Below are 20,517 nucleotides of genomic sequence, written 5' to 3' on the forward strand. Positions count from 1 at the left end.
GTGTGGAAGTGCAGGTGAATTTGTGGCGGATATGGAAGTATCCCTTGGGGCCTTGGAAGGAAGTAAGGGGGGAGTAGTGGGTGCAAGTTTTGCATTTCTTGGGGTTGCAGGGGAGGGTGTCGGGAGTGGAGGTTGGGTTGGTGGGGGATGTGGATCTGACGAGGGAGTCGCGGAGGGAGTGGTCTTTTCGGAACGCTGATAGGGGAGGGGAGGGAAATATATCCCTGATGGTGGGGTCCGTTTGGAGGTGGCTGAAATGACAACGGATGATACGATGTATATGGAGGTTGGTAGGGTGGGAGGTGAGGACAAGTGGGGTTCTGTCCTGGTGGCGATTGGAGGGGCGGGGCTCAAGGGCGAAGGAGCGAGAAGTGGAGGAGATGTGGTGGAGGGCATCGTCGATCACGACTGGGGGGAAATTCTGGTCTTTGAAGAAGGAGGCCATCTGTGTGGTACGGTATTGGAACTGGTCCTCCTGGGAGCAGATGCAGCGGAGAGGAAGGAATTGGGAATATGGGATGGCGTTTTTACAGGGGGCAGGGTGGGAGGAGGTGTAGTCTAGGTAGCTGTGGGAGTCGGTTGGTTTATAGTAAATGTCCGCGTTGATTCAATCACCTGAGATAGAAATGGAAAGGTCTAGGAAGGGGAGGGAGGAGTTTGAGACGGTCCAGGTGAATTTGAGGTCGGTGTGGAAGGAGTTGTTAAAGTGGATGAATTGTTCAACCTCCTCGTGGGAGCACGAGGCAGCGTGGATACAGTCATCGATGTAGCAGAGGAAAAGGTGGGGAATGGTGCCAGTGTAGCTGCGGAAGATGGACTGTTCCACATATCCTACGAAGAGGCAGGCATAGCTGGGGCCCATGTGGGTACCCATGGCTGCTCCTTTGGTTTGGAAGAAGTGGGAGGTTTGGAAAGAGAAGTTGTTCAGGGTGAGGACCAGTTCAGTCAGTCGAAAGAGGTTGTCAGTGGAAGGGTACTGGTTGGTTCAGCGGGAAAGGAAGAAGCGGAGGGCTTTGAGTCCTTCGTGATTGTGAATTGACCTGGACATGCGTTTAGCAGGAAAGACAGGGGAACAGCAATGGCTGGATATTCCACGATAATTTAAATGACACTGCAGAGATTCCTGCTGATTAGTAGAGGCATGGTACGGGGGGGATGAGGCAACCAGGGCTGACAAGGGAAGTCAGGGATTGCATAGAAGCAAAAAGCAAGCAGATTGAAGGGCAGTGCGGAACTGGAGAACTGGGGCCAACAGAAGGCATGAAAAAATAAATAAGAAGGGAGAAGATTAAGTATGGGGGTAAGCTAACCAGTAATATAAAGGAAACTGTAAGAGATTCTTTAGATATATAAAGTGCAAAAGAGACATAAATGTGAATATGGACCACTGGGAAATGATGGTGGAGAGACAGTAGTGGGAATCAAAGAAATGGCTGAGGAATTTTGCATCAGTCTTCACGGTGGCATACACGAGTAATTTCCCAAGGTTTGAAGAGAGTGAGAGGGCAGTCCTAAATACAGTGGCCATCACCACGAAGAACATGTTAGAAAACAGAATGGCCTGAATGTGGATAACTCACCTGGACCAGATGGATTACACTCCAGCCTTAGAACATAGAACATAGAACAATACAGCACAGAACAGGCCCTTCGGCCCACGATGTTGTGCCGAACTTCTATCCTAGATTAAGCACCCATCCATGTACCTATCCAAATGCCGCTTAAAGGTCGCCAATGAATCTGACTCTACCACTCCCACGGGCAGCGCATTCCATGCCCCCACCACTCTCTGGGTGAAGAACCCACCCCTGACATCTCCCCTATACCTTCCACCCTTCACCTTAAATTTATGTCCCCTTGTAACACTCTGTTGTACCCGGGGAAAAAGTTTCTGACTGTCTACTCTATCTATTCCTCTGATCATCTTATAAACCTCTATCAAGTCACCCCTCATCCTTCGCCGTTCCAACGAGAAAAGGCCGAGAACTCTCAACCTATCCTCGTAAGGGAGATCGCTGAAGAGTAATGCAAGTGTAAGTGGTAATCTTTCAGGAATGACTAAAATCAGGAAAGGGCCAAGTGGCTGTATAATTGCTAACATGACACCCGGTTTAATAAGGGAGTTAGGCAGAAGATGGAAAACTGCAGACTGATTAGCCTAACCTTGGTTGTGGGTAACATCATGGAATTCATCGTGAAGAATGGGATTTCTGAATGTTTGAAGGCCTTTGGTAAAATAGGACAGAGACAGCATGGTTTCATCAAGGGGAGGTCGTGCCTGACAAACCAGCCAGAATACATTGTGGGCGTAATGTGCAGATTCGATCAAGGAGAACCGATAGATGTCATCCATCTGCACCTCAAGAATCCTTTGACAAGGTGCCATGCATGAGACTATTGAGAAAGATATGGGTCCATGGTGTTAGAGGCACGGTGGAAGTTGAAGTTTGGCTGTCTGAAAGAAAGCGGAGAGTGTGGATTAAAGTGTCCTTCTCAGGATGGCAGCCAGTGACAAGTGGTGTTCCACAAGACTGAGGTTTGGGACCACAACTTTTCACTTTGTGCATTCATTATCGATATGACGGAACTGAGGGCATTTGGGCTAAGCTTTCAAACAGTGCAAAGATAGATAGAGGGACAGGTAGCATTGAAGAGGAGGTTCAGCTGCAGGAGGGTGCTCTAGCGCATCTCCTCACCTGACCAAAACTCCGCCCTTGGACTCCACTCTTCCAACGACAACCAGTTAGAACCTCTCTGGTGCTGGTCTTCCATCCCACCAACCTCAGGATACAACGCATCATCCTCCACCATTTCTGCCACCAACAGTTACTCCACCACCAGAGATATACGTCCCTCCCTACCCCTATCATCATACTGCTGAGACCATTCCCTCACAGCTCCCTCGTCATGTCCACGCAACCCCAACAAGCCACCTTCCACTCCCGACACTTTCCCTTTGCCACTACAACAGGTATGAAACCTGTGCCAACACCTCCCTCCTCACCTCCACCCAAGGCCCCAAACGATCCTTCCACATCAGGCAGATAACATCCTGTGCATCCAAACACCTCTTCTAGTCTGTCCATTGCTCCTGGTCTCCACTACATTGGCGAGACAGGACGTCAACTTGCAGAACGGTTTAGGGAACACTCTCGGACACACATACCCAACAACCCACTGCCCCGTGGCTGAATACTTCAACTCCCCCTCCGACTCCGCCAAGGCTTTGCAGGATTGTGACCTCATCCACAGCCAAATTCTAGCTACCTGACGTGTGAAGGAAGAACGCATCATCTTCTGTCTTTGGACCCTCCAAACACACGGTATCAAGAACAATTTTACCAGTTTCCTCATTTCCCCTCCCTCCACCTTATGCCAGATCAAACCCTCCAACTCAGAACCGCCATCTTGAACTGTCCTACCTGTCCTCTTCCTTCCCATCTATCCACTCCACCTTCCACTCAGACCTATCACTTCCACCACCCACCTTCATCGCGCTGTCACCTTCCAAGCTACCTTCCTCCCAGCACCAGCCCCTCTCATTTTTCTCTGTGGCTCCTTCCGCCCACCCCACATTCCTGATGAAGGCTTTATGCCTGAAGCGTCGAATCTCCTGCTCCTCAGATGCTGCCTGACAGACTTTACTTTTCTATAACCACACTTTTTGACTCTGATCTCCATCATCTACGGTCCTCACTTTCACCTGCTGAAGGATTTTTACAGGTTTAGAGAGTGAGCAAAGAAGTGGCAGATGTAGTACAACGTTGAAAAGTGTGGAAAAGCATTTTACCAGGATGAATAGAGGCATGGACTATTTTATAAATCGCAAGCACATTCAGAAATCTGATGTGCAAAAAGACTCGGGCGTTCTCATCCAGGCGTCTTGAAAGGTAAAGTTGCATGTTGTCAGTAGTTAGGAAGGCAAATACAATGATGGCATTTATTTCAAGAAGGCTTCAATATAAAAGCAGGGATGTACTTCTAAGGCTCTACAAGGCTTTGGTCAGGCTACATTCGGATTATTGTGCGCAGTTTTGGGTCCCATATCTCAGGAAGGATGTACTGGTCTTGGAGCGTTTTCAGACGAGATCCACGAGAATGGTGACAGGAATGAAAAGCTTAACATATGAAGAATATTTGAGGGCTCTGGGTCTGTATTTGATAGAGTTCAGAAAGATGTTAGGAGGTCTAATTGAAACGTACAGAATACTAAATGTCCTGGGTCAGAGTGGACTTTGGGAAGATATATCCAATGATAGGAAAGACTAGTACCGGAAGGGACAGAGTAAAGAGAAGACCTTTACAAACAGAGATAAAGAGAGACCTCCTCAGCCAGAGAGCGGTGAATCTATGGAATTCACTGCCACAGAAGTCTGTCGAGTCCAGATCATTGAGTATATTTAAGAGTGAGACAGATAGGTTCTTGACTGTAAAGGGGATCAAGGGTTACAGGTAGAAAGCGGGAGAATGGGGTTGAGAAGCTTAACAGCCATCATTGAATGGCAAAGCAGGCTCAATTTGCTGAATGGCCAAATTTCCGCTCCAATGTCTTATGGTCGTATGGTTAATATTGGCTCTCCTCATTCCTCAATGTAGTTGTATCCTTGAATTTGATCTTCAAGTGATTTACAAAGAGTAATGTTTCACTACTGATGAATGGGAAATATCATGTACCCTCCCTCCAGTCTCAGCACCGTGTCCCCAACAACATAATCACACTGCAATTGAAATCCAATGGTACTTAATCACAGTTGATTGACATCGATAACATTAACAGCATGACCCTCACCTGCTCTCTCTGATTCTCGAATAATCATCTGAATTGTCTGTCACGTCATATTCTCTGTTACCATATCAATGTCAGTTGTCCGTTATCACTCATGTTGTCGTAGGCACATTTTCCTGTCAGATTCTGGACGAGAAAAGTTCTCGCTATATTTTACTGACATTATAACCTCTGATCAGTAGTTACAGACTGTATGTTTCCATTTATAAACGGAGAAACTTGTTTATGTTCTGACAATCCTTTGACGTTACTCCCATATCCAAGGCAGATTGAATGAGTGCACGCATTCAATCTCCCATCTCCAATATTCCGTCCCTCAGTCACTCCACATATCCCATGCCAAGTTTTAAACGTTCTTTTGAATTTTATTAAAATCAATATTAAATTGAAAAGGGTTAATTGGAGCTATTTGTTCAGTGACTGTGATTAATTTCAATCTCCTTGGATCCTAATTATCCCAGTGGAGCGTTTCCATCAGTGAATGATAAATGGGCTCTTTTCAGCGTGTTATCCCATAGTATGAGTAGAAGCATCACTGACAGCACGAACAGGGATCATCAACTCGAGAGAGAGGGGCAGTAGAGATCATAATCTGAGAACATTAGACTGGAACGTTACAATAATGGTTCAGAATGTGAGGACCTCCGATTTGAATGTTCCAATACTGGATCAGAATCTAAGATCAGTAAACTGGAATGGTACAATAATGGATCAGAATCTGAGATCATTAGACTGGAATGGTTCAACAATCGATCAGAATCTGGGAATATTAGACTGGAATATTACAATAGCAGACAGGAGTTTATTCTGGGGTCTTTACTTTCTTTCTCGGCCTTGGATATCATTAGCATCACGGATCCAGGATATCCTTTGGATTATTCAAGGTGGTTACTATCCCATCCTCGCGTTAGTTGGTGTTCCTGGTAAGTCATTATATTTGTCTACTAAACCGGGTTGAACTGAATTTCTGCTCATGATATATAAAATTTGGAAAGTGCAAGACAATGTTTTCAGTTACAAATAAAAACACCTTTTCTTATATTAATCAGTATCAAACTACTATTTCTCAATTACTCACTGATATGCAAGAAAGAACCAGACTGTTCTCAAACTCCATAATCCATTTTGTCCTTCACAGATTTACATCTCTATCTCGTCCCCACTCACCAATCCTGTCCAATACCACCGTCATGATATCCCAGTCACGTCCTCAGTCTCATTGCAACTTCTGAATAAATCATAATTTGTGCCTTTGTTTAATCCGGATGCAACAGTTTCAAGTTCCTTCTAACTATATGTCCGTCACTAAAAAATTGCTCTGGAGGATGTTAAACTTGTTCTCTGTACAAATGGGACGACAGTTTATTGTGTTCAAGACTCATACTCTAGAGCCACAGAATAATAGTCTGTTGATATCTCATGAGGGAAATTAAAAGCAACTCTTTTGATTTGCCATAAAAGCCCATCTGCTTGCCCCAAGTCCTTAAGCGAAGACAATGTGACATTCTTCCCTGCTCAGGTTTCAGTGTGACTTCTGTGATGAACATGTGGGTGTTCTGCACCTTTAACAGAATTAAGAGCCAGCAATAACTACCTGACGGCACCAAGTCTTCTGAAAAATAGATGTAATGTAACATTTGGTTGAACGTCTCGATTAGCTTATTTTCTCAAGACATAAACAAATTCAGCCAAATAGTTTAAATTATAACCCAAAATGCCCACCTCCAATCAAGTGTGAATTTAAAACATTGATAATCATAAAAGCCAATGACACAGTCCAATGGTTTGGGGGTACAAGACCGCGGGAAATTGACAGTTGAGAGGAGAATTGCCAAGTTACCAGCAGGCAAAGACTGCCTGAAAATTAGCTCTCCTCTCGGTAACTTTATTGATTAGTAACTGGTAAAAGCAGAATCTCAAAGAAGAAAAGAAGACAGGAATATGGAGAAGAACCGAAAGCTTCTTGGTTTTGAGATAAGAAGTTTTGTTTTGTAAATCTTAATTTGGAGTCTAATCGGACTAGTATAGTCGGGGGTTGGGGTGGGGGGTGGGGGGGAGATAAAATATAGCTTAGAGGAAAAAGCTGTAAATATTCGTTCGTCTATTATTCCCTATTATACTTTAAGAAATAAAGTTGTTAATTTTTACTTCAAATAGTTTGGACTCTAGAATTATCATGGATTACTACAGTGGATAAATCTTTTCCCTGTTGCTGGTTTTATATTAAGCAGGACAATGTATCCTGTGTTGTAACACTACAATCCCACAGGAAAGTGTTTTACTCTGTACTGACCTGTGGAACAGCTGAAACAAACACTCAGTTCAAGATCGGCATAACATGCTGCCCTGACCAGGGCTGCATACATCCTGGGAGAGAAGAACAGAAGTAAAGATAGCTCCCTTCCTCTGCCTGTTTCCCATATTCCTATAGCTCATTTCTATTCAGGGAGGTGATCATCCCCTATTTTAGGTGTATTCAATCTCTTTGAAATTCTCCCCGAGAGTGATGCACATCTTCTACGCATCTCTGGTGTTGGCTTTATTGATGCTGACGTACAGATGTAAGGAACTTATACATTCCATGTCAGTCATAGTCCAGAGAGAAGGAATGGCTTTTTGTGGCATAGGAAAGAAATGGCGATGTCTAAGTGAGAGAAAAGGATTTTTGCAATCATCCCCGAGAGTGTTGTAGAGGCAGTATTTGGGGTACTCTAGATAGACTTTCTCTCAAGTTTCACCAGACTAATCCCTGGGATGATGGCACCATGAGCAGAGAGTGAAGCTCAGTGAGAGAATAAGAGATGATTGTATTGAACCTGAAGGGGGATGGACAGTCACTCATGATGTTCTAAACAGGCACTGATAAGATGATAAATTCCATGGCTTTTATTAACTCGGGTTAAATGATTGTCAATAGGTTAAGAGCATCAGAGGACGTCCCCCTCAGCCCATCCCCACTCCATATGTTGATTGAGAGAGACAGAGGGTCAGTCTTTGATTAAATTCTCCCCACATTAGTGTATTTAGTGTGTGGTCCTGCATTAAACTTCATGTTATCCACAATCCCGACAACAGCCACAATACCTAAATTCTAAAACAGTCAACTATTCCCTCCAGCTTCTGATGTCCATGGAGAACATGGGTCTGTGTCTCAGAGATGGAAGATGCCTCTCTGAGACTTGAGACAAAGCATCTGGCTACCTTCCTCACTACCAGAAAAACACGTCAAAGTGTCACGTGTCCCACAGGTAATGGAGCCATGAGGAACATCGTGGATCCGTCTCAGAGTGCATTCTCTGCTCCATTGATTTGTCAGGTTGGAGCATCAGTGACACCCTCCTGTTCCTGTATAAGTGTCTCGAGGGGCTGAATGGCCTCCTCCAGGTCCCATGGAACAGGTTCATGGGTCTGACGTGGCTCTGCCTGTTCCTGTTGAACAACTTGATGTGATAATCAGACCCCTTCTCTTCCTGTGGAACAGGCAGGAGGATTGAATCGGCTATTCCTCTCTTCGTTCAGTAGTTTCGATGGGCTGAATGGCTTCGACATATCCGTTTCTAATGTGCCTGAGATGCTGAATGAGCTGTTCATTTAACTGTGGAAATGTAGAGTGTCTGGCCTTGCTGTTACATGAATGTTACCGACATTTTAACAGCACAAGCCTGAATGCTGTCTGGGACTTACTGCACATGGACACAGACTAGTCCAGGAGCTGAGGTGCGACACATTGTGCTGACCATTGGGTGATATTCAGTGACCATCCCCGTTTCTGATCTTATGATGAGGAAAGACAGTGATGAACCAGCTGAAATTGTTTGTTTTGAGGCAGCTACCCTGAGGATCTCTTGCAGAGATGTCACAGGACTGAGAAGATTTTCGGTCACCGACCACAAACATCTTCCTTTGTGCTGTAAAAGACCCCAACCAGTGGGGAGAGTACACCTGATTCCCATTAAGCTCAAATAAGATGGTCCTGATGCCATCCTCAGTCAAATGCTACCTTGATATCAAGGCCATTCACTCTTTCCTGAGCCCCTGTGTTCACCTCTTGTTCATATCAATAGATGATGGTGTCTGTGTTGGGAGTGTTTTCCTCTCATACAGGGTAATCAATGCCAGGAATTATCTGGGCTAGATAGTGAGGGAAGTTACATCACTGAAAGTATTCAAAGAGGTGGTACATGAATTTTTGACCTGTCAAAGAGCTAAAGGGTGTGAAGAATTGGACATTAAAGACCAGTTATTGCTAACAGGAGGTCAGCCATGATGGTATACAATGGGTTGATCGTCTGAGTCACCTAATCTTGCTTCTTATGTTCTCATATTCTGTAATTACAAAATAAATAATTGTAATTTTCCTGAACGTTCTGTTATTGAATATTGCAGTAACAGAGAATAAAGTATTTTGTGAGTCATCTCAGGGTGAGGTATGGGGGCTGTATTCACAGTGAATCTGGGTCTCCAACATGACCAACAAATGAAGCACAAGTTGCAGAGAGGAGACACTCTGTAAAGAGACCAGAGGTGTATATTGAAACCAGCCTGGTTTTCCAAATAACATTTTCCAACCCACACCAAACCGTGTGTGACAGTCTTGAGGGATTGAATGATATCCTGTGTTCCGGTGGACCAGGTGTTTGGCCTCCATCTGCTAATATCAGGAGCTGTGAGGAGCTGAATAGAACATAGGGACATAGGACTGAGCAGCAGGAGTGGGCTATTAGACACTTTGTCATCGCTCCAGCATATACAAATTCCATGGGTGATGTGAATGTGGTCGCAGCAGCATTTTTCTCTATATATACCATTTTCCTACATTCACTTGTCTGTCAAATGTCACCAAATATAACTTTGAATAAATGCAAGCATCCAGGCACCACAAACTGCTGGGGAAGGGAATTTCCACTTGAACAGCCCTTTGAACATTTCTCATTTGTGTTTCAACCAACGTTGGAAGGTCACTCCGTCCTTTTCCAGTCGCACTCCTCCACTGGTTACACCAATCTTAAATGGAACCAGTTTTGGGATCTGACCAATGATGTAGGTCTCAGAGTAGGTCATTTTCTAGAAAAGTGTGAGACACAGAAAGTTGGACTAATAACAAATGGTAAAATGATAGATTGCCCCAAACGTTATACTGCCTTTGAAGTCATTCTGCTCACACAAGCTCCTGGTAGTGGGATTTCACTCTGGAACAGTTGAATTTGTCTGAATTCATTTTGTTTCAGGCAGTGGAGAGATTCCAGTGAATTCTCACCAGAAATCCTTCACAAGTGGTAAAGATAACACAGGGATTTTATGGTCTCACACTTTGCTATCGGATGGAACAACGTAAGAGAGAGAGATCAATAGGCTGCTGCTTCTCAGGCAGGGGACATTTTTCTCCTTCTCTGTGTTGAAACATACGATAACGTCAACTGAATGCCAAACTGGACCAGGTGTGCTCTTCTGGAAGATTCTCTGGAAAACCCGATTATAGATTATATGCATTTGCATTCATTTCAATCGCAAAAATGTCCCCACTTTATAATTTGATAACATGCTTACAGGTGTCTGTGTAAGTTGTAAATATTGGTAGGTGTCTTCATAGTATGTGTGTTAATATCAATGCATCTTTTTCTTAAAATTTATTCTCTAGCTTTAGTCTTCCTGACAAGAGATAATGTGCATCCAGTTGATACACTGTTCAGAAAGTCATGGATGGTTCAATACTATTTCTCAGCTAAGATCAAAACTGATAATCCCCCATAATATAAGGCCGGCATTCCAGGAATGAGTAAAGGTAAACCTCTTTGAAAATCTTCGAAAAGAATTACATCCTTTCATTTTAGTTTCGGGGATCAAAACAGCACACAGTGCATCAAATGTGGTCGAAGCAACGCCCTGTACCGATGCAGTTAAACATTCCTGCCTTAAATCTGATACCTTTTGCCAAAAGCAACATCATTCCGCTTACCTTCCAAATCACTTGCTGCATCTGCAGACTGACTTCATATGATTCATGTCCCAAGAGCATGGAAACCGCCTGAATCACAGAGTTCTGCAATCTCTCTGCATTTACATTGTTTACCATTGTTTTATTCTTCATGATAAAATAGACAACCTACCCTCTGTTATTTCTGCTGAAGGTTTGCTCACTAACCTTCCCTGTCTGTATCACATTGCAGACTCACTACCTTCATTTGATGACACATTAAATGACCATCTTGGTGTACGAGCTAATTGAGCTCCAAGCAATTCCCTCCCCTTCTTTCAGATCTTTGATCCAAATTGTTGATCATTGATGACCCCACAATGATCTCTGAGGCACTCCATCAGTTACAGCTTTGCAGCCTAAAAATAAACATTTGACTCTATTCTTATTTCTTGTTAGCGACTGATCTTTGCTGGACAGGAGAGTCAATGTTTCCTGCTCCTGGGTAGCCGTTCCGGCGTGTTGAATGGCCTCCTGCTGGGCTGTGTGATGTACTCAACGAGCTGAATTACTTCATTCTATATTGCTGTGCAATTCCTTAGAGAGACAGAATGGTCTCCTCCTGTCTCATTGTATCGATCCTGTCTGATTGAATGGGGTGGTCCCCTACCATGTAATAGCCTCGAGGGTGGATTGAGGGAACAACACACGGGGTAGGGGCAACAGTTGATCATTTGGCGGCACCATTCAGAATGCTCATGGCTGATCCGAGTGTGTCTGTCCATCCGTCTCCTTTCTGTTCCCAATAAACATTGACTCTCCTTTCCAACAAAGATCAGTCAAGCTCAGACTTATACACTTAATGGCAAGGTCCGAGGGAGTGTAGCTGAACAAAGAAACCTTGTAGGTGTAGGTTCATAGCTCTTGAAAGTGAAGTAGCAGGTAGATAGGATAGTGAAGAAGGGGCTTGGTATGCTTTCCTTTATTGGTCAGAGCATTGAGTACATGAGTTGGGAGGTCATGTTGCTGCTGTACAGGACATTGGTTAGGCCACTGTTGGAATATTGCGTGCAATTCTGATCTCGCTCCTATCAGAAAGATGTTGTGAAGCTTGAACGAGTTCAGAAAAGATTTACAAAGATTTTACCAGGGTTAGAGGATTTGAGATACAGGAAGAGGCTGAACAGGCTGGGGCTGTTTTAACTGGAGCATCGGAGGCTGAGGGGTGACTTTATAGAGGTTTCCAAAATTATGAGGGGCATGGATAGTGTAAATAGGCAAAGTCTTTTCCCTGGTGTCGGGAAGTCCAGAACTAGACGGCATAGGTTTAGGATGAGAGGGGAAAGATACAAAAGAGGCCTAAGGGGCAACGTTTTTCACCCAGAGGGTGTACTTGTATGGAATGAGCTGCCAAAGGAAGTGGTGGAGGCTGGTACAATTGCAATATTTGACAGGCATTTGGGATGTGTATATGAATTTGGGTCCTCTGCTGTTTGTAATTTTTATTAATGACTTAGATGAGGAAGTCGAAGGCTGGGTCAGTAAATTTGCAGATGATACGAAGATAGGTGGAGTTGTGGACAGTGAGGAGGGCTGTTGTCAGCTGCAGAGGGACTTAGATATGATGCAGAGCTGGGCTGAGGAGTGGCAGATGGAGTTCAACCCTGCCAAGTGTGAGGTTGTCCATTTTGGAAGAACAAATAAGAATGCGGAATACAGGGTTAATGGTAGGGTTCTTAGTCAGGCGGAGGAACAGAGGGATCTTGGGGTCTATGTACATAGATCTTTGAAGGTTGCCACTCAGGTGGATAGAGTTTGTAAGAAGGCCTATGGCGTATTATCGTTCATTAGCAGAGGGATTGAATTCAAGAGTTGTGAAGTGATGTTGCAGCTGTACAGGACTTTGGTTAGGCCACAGTTGGAGTACTGTGTGCAGTTCTGGTCGCCTCACTTTAGGAAAGATGTGGAAGCTTTGGAGAGGGTGCAGAGAAGATTTACCAGGATGTTGCCTGGAATGGAGAGTAGGTCGTACGAGGATAGGTTGAGAGTTCTCAGCCTTTTCTCGTTGGAACGGCGAAGGATGAGGGGTGACTTGATAGAGGTTTATAAGATGATCAGAGGAATAGATAGAGTAGACAGTCAGAAACTTTTTCCCCGGGTACAACAGAGTGTTACAAGGGGACATAAATTTAAGGTGAAGGGTGGAAGGTATAGGGGAGATGTCAGGGGTGGGTTCTTTACCCCGAGAGTGGTGGGGGCATGGAATGCGCTGCCCGTGGGAGTGGTAGAGGCAGAATCATTGGCGACCTTTAAGCGGCATTTGGATAGGTACATGGATGGGTGCTTAATCGAGGTTAGAAGTTCGGCACAACATCGTGGGCCGAAGGGCCTGTTCTGTGCTGTATTGTTCTATGTTCTAATTGGAAGGTTTTGGAGGTATATGGGCCAGTTGCCGGCAGGGGGACTAGATTGGGTTGAGATATCTGGTCGGCATGGACGGGTTGGACTGAAAGGTCTGTTTCCATGCAGTACATCTCTATGACTCTAGAAAAGAGTCTTCACTGCTCCCTGATGATGAGGACACCACAGGTAGCACATGACTAAAGCGAAAGGTACGTCCTTATTTCTTTGTGGGACCTGTTATTTTAAAACTTTGTTAACTGAACATCAAATCGCCATCTCTTTGTAGATATAAGGGCAGAATAATTAGGAATGAACATAAACCATTCCAGACTCCAAACCTGTCCCACATTCCCACTGAACCTTTCCAATCGAATATGTATCAAACCCTGCCTCTGCTGCTGTCTCAGGAAGAGAATACCTGTTAGCATAGCACCACATGAAAAAAGGAGCAGAATGAGGCCATTCGGGCCATCGAGTCTGATATGCCATTCAATAATTTCTTATGTTCCTCAACCTCATTCTCCTGCCTTCCTCCAAGAACCCTTGATCCTGTTATAAAACAAAAAAAATTACCAATTTGTATCTGTGTCTACGTGTGCGTATGTTTGTCCATCTGCTTGTCATCTGTGTATCTGTGCATGTACGTTTGTCTTTCTGTGTATCAGCCTGTGTGTTTCTATCTATGTGTGTGTCTATTTGTGTGTGACTCAATATGTCTGTGTGTGTTTCTACGTGCATGTATGCCTATTCCCTTGTATGCATTGTGTTTGTTCGTATATTGGGGTATTACCAATAATTCTCTGTATTTCTGTGTCTGCATCTCTGTGCAGTGAGGTGACTGCATTTGGGGGTGGTGGGTGGGGGGGGTGGTTGGAGTTAAAGGACTGTCGTTTGAAATGCCAGTGTTTTTACAGTGAGAATTGTCTTTCACTGAGCACTGTTCCTTAATCAGTCAGTGGGACATGGATGTTTCAGAAATTTCACGCGAGGCATCCCAGTCCGCTTCATCTTGTACTAGCTTCCTCCCCACATGGCGGGTGTGGGAGACGGGTGAGGGAATGGATATTGGGCACTCCACCACCTGGCTTGGCCATTTCTGTCCTATTCCAGGCTGTTTCTCTTGGAATAGAAGGAAGTGATGGAAGGAGTGAGGACAGGACTGTTAGTGTTGGTGGAGGTGGATCTGGGAGGATTTGTGAGGCGCCTGGAATGAGGCAGTCGACAGTTTTAAATCCATATAGTATTATTAATGTGGGGGCTATTGCGTAGGTGATAGAGAAAGTGTGGGATGGAAGTTGCTGAATTCAATAGTGAGATCGGTAGTGCCTGAGCCTTATTTGGAGATAGAGCATGAAGATTTTCTGGGGGTAAGTGCTATAACAGACATACAGAGAGGGTGATGGAGCAGAGAGAATTCGGTGACCATTATCCTGACAGAGCAGGGAGGATATTGATGCTTGTCCTATATTGATGGAGATATCTTCAGATCATCTCAGCGTCGAGGTGAGCCTCCCCAATGTCCTGTCCAAGTTTATTACTAATAATGACACAGACCTGTCCCTCAGATTCCACAGAATCAGTTTATGTAGAACTTACAAATAATAAGGCGCAGCAAATATTGGTGTGTTATATATCGGTTGTAGAAAATCTGAGCATCATATGCTCTGGAAATTAGATATGCAAGTATCATGGATACTGCAGTTTTATTGGATGTTCTCAAGCTGCATCTAAACTGTATTTACTAAGTGACTGCTTATGCTGTGCAAAATAAATTCTGTACGTGTATGTGAGGTGGGTTGAAGAGTATGTTGTGAAACAAACTATAGAGCAGTTTATTTTGGGTTTGGTGATGTGTGATCAGAAGGAAGAATTAATAATCTTGCTTTGAATCAGCTTTGAAGGAATAGAGACATTAATAAGGTGCAGTTTACACGGTGTCTGCATGAATATAGAATGCTTGAACGTTCTGGTTAAACATCATGGTAGCCTGGAGGCTAAAGGGTCAAGTTCCCTCCAGTGAATTGGGAAAGTACAATATAACATACAGTGGGAGGCAAGCCATGTTTTTTGGAGTCATAGAGTCAGACAACACGGAGACAGGCCCTTCGGCCCAAACACGTCCATTCCAAACAAAATGTCCATCCGCACTAACTCCATTTCCCTGACATTGCCCTGTATCTTTCTTATCCTTTCCTGTCTATGTATTTGTACAAATGCCTTTTAAATGTTGCGAATATTCCCGCCTCAACCTCTTCTGCGGGCACCTTCCAGAGCAACGTACCATGTGGAACCTTATTGAAGTCTTTACTTGAATCCATAAAGACTACATACACCATCCTGCCCTCCTCAACGTTGCTAGTGACTTAATCAAAGAATTCAAACAAATTTGTGAGCCATGATCTCCCATGCACAAAGCCGTGCTGAGTTTGATGATGGACTTTTCCCAAAACGTTGATTTTCCTGTTCCTTGGATGCTGATTGGCCTGCTGTGCTTTTCTAGCACCACCCTAATCTTGCTCCTAATCACACCCTGTCTTTCCAAATGCATGTATATCTTATCTCTCAGAACCTGTTCAAGTAAGTTACCTACAACAGATTTTACGTTTACTGGTCTATAGTTCCCATGTTTTTCTTTGTAGCACTTCTTGAGTAAAGACACAGCATTCGCTGTCCTCCAGTCCTTCGTGACTTCACCCGTTGGCCAGCGATGATGCAAAAATATCAGCCAGGGCTCCGGCAATTCCTTCTATGTCCTCCTGCAGTGTTCCTGAATATATCTGATCAGGACCAGGACATTTATAGAAATATTGCAAAGTCTTTTTATTTTAGATACAAGCATCAAAGAAAGGGAAAGTGACACAATGATGTTGAACATAACAAATTCGAAAATGTATTAATGATAGGAAATGGCTTCAGAAAAATTTCAGTCATTGTGGAAACCTGAGAATTCTCAGAAATTCACGATCCAGAAACTAGGGCCATGAAACTGATAAGGAAATCAAAAATAGAACATGAATGCTAACAAACAGGAACAAAAACACTGCATAAATCTACAATCTGTATTTCAAAGGAAACAAAGTGAAAGCAAGGTCAAATATGGAAATTGGTAATTGGGAGAGGAGAGTTTATTGTGAAGAACAAGGAAATGGCCAAGAAAATAATCAATTGCTTTGTATCTGTCTTCAAGGAGGAAGAACCATAAAATCAGCCAGTAATACCAAGTGATCATGTAGCACTTGTGCAACTGAAGACGAAAAGTCAATTTATATCAGTAACAAGGTAGTATTTGAAAGTGTAACTGGATTGACCATTGCTCAGCCTGACAAACCTGACGTACTTCATATTAAAATGTCAGACATAAATCAGCAACAGAAGTATTAATTGCACTGTCGATGACTGTGTTTTATTTTCCTGTGTACTCTGCAGAGGCCGGAAGCCATTTCGGATAAATGGAAGTTAGAAAACGTGTTCCAAGCACTATAGATTAATGGAAGGGATCCAAACATCTATAAAGGGAAAAAGGCATAGTTTGGAGAACTGGCGACCAATTAACTTGACATCTGCCGGGAAACTGTTGGAATCTATTATGTAGCATGTGACATTGGATATTTAGAAATTAATAGGATCAATGGAGAGAATCCACATGTATTTCTGGCAGATGTCTACCTCGATGTGAATTAGTTGTTAGACCCCATCTACCACCCCCTGAGAAAAGGAACAGAAAGTGACTTCGCCACAGGAAATGACATCAACAACCCAAAGAAACCCTTTAAAAGCAAGCAGGAATGTGCAGCATCGCTTCGCTAGAGATCAACTGAAGATGTTACCTTGTAAGGTAAGGAAACGTCGGGAAATAAACCTGCCAGCTCAGCGAGCAAACCTGCATCCATTGTGAACAGTGTTGGTGACCCAATCTGAGAAAGAATATACTGACCACAATAAAACTGCAATGGACGTTCTCCAGATTAATCCCACAGATAGTGAGAATGTCTGATGAGGAAACCCGGCCTATGTTCTCTAGTGTTTCAAAGAATGAGACGTGGGTCACAGAGAAATTTACAAAATTCACAAAACATATGACAAATTGAAAATTAACAGGACGCTTCCCTGGCTGCCCAATCCAAATTCAAGGCAAATAATGGCAAGATAAGGGATTGGCCACTTAAGACCATAATTTTGAGGAAATTCATCACACGGTCAGAACTGCCTAAAACAGGGTCATAGAAACCTGCTGGAAGGGTAAGATTAAGGAAAATCTCCAGATATTCTGCAAGTGTGTTTTAGCAGAAATGTATAACAAGGGAACAGGTACGAGTCATTAATGACTTGCAAAGTTGCATCCAAATCAACTTAGTGTTAGGAGACAGAGGGTAGTGGTTGAAGGCTGTTATTGTGACTAGAAACCGATGTCCAATGGTGTATCACAGGGATCAGTGCTGGTGTTGGACTGGGGTGAACAAACCTAAAAATCACATAACACCAAACAATAGTCCAACAGGTTTATTTAGAGGCACGAGCTTTCAAGCACACAACCACCTAATGAAGAAGCAGCGCTTCGATGTTAGTGCCTCCTAATAAACTGGTTGGACTGTAACCTGGTGTTGTGTGATCGTTAACCTTATTACTTGTGGTATTCATAAATGATGCAGCTGTGACTATAGACGGGGGTGGTGGAAGTGTGACAACTAAGTTTGTGTTTGATACAAAGATTGGCTGGGTGGTTGGCAGTGAGGAGGAAGGTCTTATGTTACAGGAAGATAGAGATGGAATGGTCAGATGGGCAGAACAATGGCAGATGTAATGTAACCTTGATGAATATGATGTGATACACTTTGGGTGAAGGAACTGGACAGGGAGTACTCAATGAATGGCAGCACACGAGGAAGCTCAGAGGGGGTTTCTCCACACTTCCCTGAATGTAACTAAATACGTTAATGCACAATTTTGAGAAAGCATAAGGGACCGTAAACATAATCTTTATTCATCAAGGCATAGATTATCAGAGCTATGCGGAATTTTGGTTTGGCCAAGATGGAATACTGTGTGTAGTTCTGGGAACCACATTACGGGAAGGATGTGATTGTAGTGCAGGGGGCTCAGAGGAGATTCACCAGGATGCTCCCTGGGATGGAGTATATCAACTATGGAGAGAGGTGGATAAGCTTGGGTTGTTTAGTTTGGAGCAGAGAAGGCTGAGTGGGCCGTGATTCAGAAGGATAGGATTCCGAGGGACATGGACAGGATGGATAGACAGCAGCTGTTCCTTTTAGTCAAAGGGCCAAGAACAATGCAGCACATTTTAAAGTGACGGGTTTGATATTTGGAGGGAATTGAGGTTTGTTTTTTACCCGGGGGTGTTGGGGTCAAGAACGCCCTTCCTGAGAGAGGAGTTGTCATGGCAACTTCGAAATCATTAGAAAATATACTTGAAACGCCATAAGATTCACGGCTACGGGTCTTGTGTTGGAAAGTGGGGCTAATGTAGACCGGGTTGTATTGTTGATTGGACAAAGTCTGTGCTTCTGTGTTTGTATGGCTGTGGAAGGTCAATCAATGAGTAACTTAAGATAGGAATTGATGGGTTTCTGAAGAGTATATTAACGAAGGTTTTAAGATTGAACTGGTAATATCTTCTGAAAATATGTCAATGGCAAAATTAAGTGGAAAAAGGTGCAGCTTTCTTACAGTCTGGTACCAGAGAATTGAGGACAGGGAAAAGGCAGAACTATGGAGCAAATACTTTAATTATGTCTTCAAAAAAAAAACAAAACAAAAAAGAAAACTTCCCAACATTACTAGTGAAGTAGTCTGTTGAGAAAAAGGGAATAGAATGAAATTAGCAACCAAACAGTTTTAGAGGAAGTAGATTAGATTAGATTACTTACAGTGTGGAAACAAGCCCTCAGCCCAACAAGTCCACACCGACCCACCGAAGCAAACCACCCAGACCCATTTCCCTGCATTTACCCCTTCACCTAACACTACGGGCAATTTAGCATGGCCAATTCACCTGACCTGCACATCTTTGGACTGTGGGAGGAAACCGGAGCACCCGGAGGAAACCCACGCAGACACGGGGAGAATGTGCAAACTGCACACAGTCTGTCACCTAAGGTGGGAATTGAACCCGGGTTTCTGGCACTGTGAGTGCAGCAGTGCTAACCACTGTGCCAGCGTGCCGCCCACGAGTATTGGAACTGAAAGTAATGAGCACAGACAAAGTCAACAGAGATCGATCAAATGGGAATCATATTTGTGAAAGTGACGTTTAGCGTAATTATGGAGAAGCAATCAAGGCAATATGATTGTATTTTCAGAAAGATTTTTGATACAGCCCCAAGCCTATTATGCAAATTCAAATCCTCTGGGACTGGGACAAATATGGTTTTAGAATGGGACAGCTGGCTGGAAGCAGTGAGTAGGAATAAAACAATATGGTTTTTTGAAAGGATGGCTTGGAGGATATAGCAAGGATCGGGGTTTTAGGCTCCAGCTATTCCCAATACACAACATATATTTTATTTAGTGGATCAAATTCAATATTTCCAAGTTTGTTGATGGCACTAAACAATATCGGATTGTGAGGGGGTGAGCAGGGTGTCAAAAAACTGCAAGGTGAATGCGACAAGTGGAGTGTCTGGCTAAATACATGGCAGATGGAGAGCAATGGGGGGTGGGGGGTATGGTCTATGGGGGATATGTGATATTGTGACCTTTGATGGTAAAACCAGAACGGGAGCCTATCATTTGAAAAGGGATTGTTTGATAAATGTTGATCTATAAAGCAACTTAAGCTGCATTTTTGTTTCCTTCTGTGCAGCCCTCCGAGGTCAGTGTAGGGCAGTGAGATCTGAATCCAGAAGTCAATACTGGGAATGGCATTAGGACGCTGACCAGTGTAAACAGACCCCACAAGTGGGGAGGTGTAGCATTGAAAAGGATCTGGATCTCTCTGTGCACCGGTCACTGAAAGCAATTTTGCAGGAGCAGAAAACAGATAGGCAGATAAATCGTGTATTCACCTTCATTTCAGGGGGATTTGAATCCAGGAGTAAGGGTGCTTTACTGCAGGTGAGCAGGGCCTTGGTGAGACCTCATCTCGAACATTGTGCAGTATTGTGTGCAGTTTTGGTCTCCTTACCTAATAAAGGAGAAACCTGACATTGAGGGAGAGCAGTAAAGGATAACCAGACTGATCTCTGGGATGACAGGCTTGTGTGGGAGCAGAGTTTGGGGCGGCTATGTCTGTATTCCATGGGCTTTAGGAAAATGAGTGGAGATCTCAGTGAAATATATAAAACTCTGTTAGGACCAGACAGATTGGAAACAGGGGTGACAATTCCCCTGGCTGGGTCATCAAAACAAGGGGCCACAGTATTAGGTAAAGACAGGCCACTCTGCATTGAGATGAGAA

Source organism: Chiloscyllium punctatum, unplaced genomic scaffold (assembly GCF_047496795.1).
Source record: "Chiloscyllium punctatum isolate Juve2018m unplaced genomic scaffold, sChiPun1.3 scaffold_212, whole genome shotgun sequence".
In the NCBI taxonomy this organism is placed as follows: domain Eukaryota; kingdom Metazoa; phylum Chordata; class Chondrichthyes; order Orectolobiformes; family Hemiscylliidae; genus Chiloscyllium; species Chiloscyllium punctatum.